General features: G+C 62.6%; 1 non-coding gene across 1 annotated transcript in view; it reads left to right on the forward strand.

The window, feature by feature from the left end:
- Positions 1–2485: 2485 nt before the first annotated feature.
- LOC142006373 (5S ribosomal RNA) overlaps positions 2486–2500 on the forward strand; it is a 119-nt gene continuing 104 nt past the window's right edge. Inside the window, exon 1 of the ribosomal RNA XR_012643467.1 lies at positions 2486–2500. This exon is cut by the window's right edge and continues 104 nt beyond it. This is a non-coding gene — a ribosomal RNA (5S ribosomal RNA).

Below are 2500 nucleotides of genomic sequence, written 5' to 3' on the forward strand. Positions count from 1 at the left end.
CCGGTACCGGGGTTGACCTGTTGTCCCTGCCGGACTTAGAAAATTTTTCTCTCCCGCTCGGAACCGGGGTTGACCTGTTGTCCCTGCCGGACTTAGAAAATTTTTCTCTCCCGCCTGGGACCGGGGTTGACCTGTTGTCCCTGCCGGACTTGGAGCCCCAGGAGGGGATCGGCCACCAGGTCAACCTCCGCTGAAAGCGGCCACGGTTTACCTGGTGCCCGGGGAGCGAATCGGACACCAGGTCAACCTCAGCTGAAGCGGCCGGGGTTGACCTGCTGTCCCTGCCGGACTTAGAAATTTTTTCTCTCCAGCCTGGGACCGGGGTTGACCTGTTGTCCCTGCCGGACTTAGAAAATTTTTCTCTGCCGCCTGGGACCGGGGTTGACCTGTTGTCCCTGCCGGACTTAGAAATTTTTTCTCTCCCGCCTGGGACCGGGGTTGACCTGTTGTCCCTGCCGGACTTAGAAATTTTTTCTCTGCCGCCTGGGACCGGGGTTGACCTGTTGTCCCTGCCGGACTTAGAAAATTTTTCTCTCCCGCCCGGGACCGGGGTTGACCTGTTGTCCCTGCCGGACTTAGAAATTTTTTCTCTGCCGCCTGGGACCGGGGTTGACCTGTTGTCCCTGCCGGACTTAGAAATTTTTTCTCTGCCGCCTGGGACCGGGGTTGACCTGTTGTCCCTGCCGGACTTAGAAAATTTTTCTCTGCCGCCTGGGACCGGGGTTGACCTGTTGTCCCTGCCGGACTTAGAAAATTTTTCTCTCCCGCTCGGAACCGGGGTTGACCTGTTGTCCCTGCCGGACTTAGAAAATTTTTCTCTCCCGCCTGGGACCGGGGTTGACCTGTTGTCCCTGCCGGACTTGGAGCCCCAGGAGGGGATCGGCCACCAGGTCAACCTCCGCTGAAAGCGGCCACGGTTTACCTGGTGCCCGGGGAGCGAATCGGACACCAGGTCAACCTCAGCTGAAGCGGCCGGGGTTGACCTGCTGTCCCTGCCGGACTTAGAAAATTTTTCTCTCCAGCCTGGGACCGGGGTTGACCTGTTGTCCCTGCCGGACTTTGAAATTTTTTCTCTCCCCGCCTGGGACCGGGGTTGACCTGCTGTCCCTGCCGGACTTGGAGCCCGAGGAGGGAATCGGCCACCAGGTCAACCTCCGCTGAAAGCGCCCACGGTTTACCTGGTGCCCGGGGAGCGAATCGGACACCAGGTCAACCTCTGCTAAAGCGCCCGAGGTTGACCTGGTGCCCGGGGAGCGAATCTGACACCAGGTCAACCTCTGCTAAAGCGCCAGAGGTTGACCTGGTGCCCGGGGAGCGAATCGGACACCAGGTCAACCTCTGCTAAAGCGGCCGGGGTTGACCTGCTGTCCCTGCCGGACTTAGAAAATTTTTCTCTCCAGCCTGGGACCGGGGTTGACCTGTTGTCCCTGCCGGACTTGGAGCCCGAGGAGGGGATCGGCCACCAGGTCAACCTCCGCTGAAAGCGGCCACGGTTTACCTGGTGCCCGGGGAGCGAATCGGACACCAGGTCAACCTCTGCTAAAGCGGCCGGGGTTGACCTGCTGTCCCTGCCGGACTTGGAGCCCGAGGAGGGGATCGGCCACCAGGTCAACCTCCGCTGAAAGCGGCCACGGTTTACCTGGTGCCCGGGGAGCGAATCGGACACCAGGTCAACCTCTGCTAAAGCGGCCGGGGTTGACCTGCTGTCCCTGCCGGACTTGGAGCCCCAGGAGGGGATCGGCCACCAGGTCAACCTCCGCTGAAAGCGGCCACGGTTTACCTGGTGCCCGGGGAGCGAATCGGACACCAGGTCAACCTCTGCTAAAGCGGCCGGGGTTCACCTGCTGTCCCTGCCGGACTTGGAGCCCGAGGAGGGGATCGGCCACCAGGTCAACCTCCGCTGAAAGCGGCCACGGTTTACCTGGTGCCCGGGGAGCGAATCGGACACCAGGTCAACCTCTGCTAAAGCGGCCGGGGTTGACCTGCTGTCCCTGCCGGACTTGGAGCCCCAGGAGGGGATCGGCCACCAGGTCAACCTCCGCTGAAAGCGGCCACGGTTTACCTGGTGCCCGGGGAGCGAATCGGACACCAGGTCAACCTCCGCTAAAGCGCCCGAGGTTGACCTGGTGCCCGGGGAGCGAATCGGACACCAGGTCAACCTCTGCTACGGCGGCCGGGGTTGACCTGCTGTCCCTGCCGGACTTGGAAAATTTCTCTCCCCGCCTCGGACCGGGGTTGACCTGCTGTCCCTACCGGACTTAGAACATTTTTCTCTCCCCGCCCCGGCCCGGGGGTTAACCTCGGGGCGCACAGCTTCCCGGGTCTGACGTGCACGTCCTGTCACCTCCCGGGCCCGGCGTCCTCGTCCTCCCTTCCCCTTGGGCCGGCTCGGAGGAAGTTTTCCCTCGGCCCGGCCTCCGGGTTAATTGTTTGGGCCCGGCTGACTGAGGCCAGGCTGCTGACGCTAAAGCCCGGGGAGGCGGGGGCCTACGGCCATACC

Source organism: Carettochelys insculpta, unplaced genomic scaffold (assembly GCF_033958435.1).
Source record: "Carettochelys insculpta isolate YL-2023 unplaced genomic scaffold, ASM3395843v1 scaffold_0053, whole genome shotgun sequence".
NCBI classification, from domain to species: Eukaryota; Metazoa; Chordata; order Testudines; family Carettochelyidae; genus Carettochelys; species Carettochelys insculpta.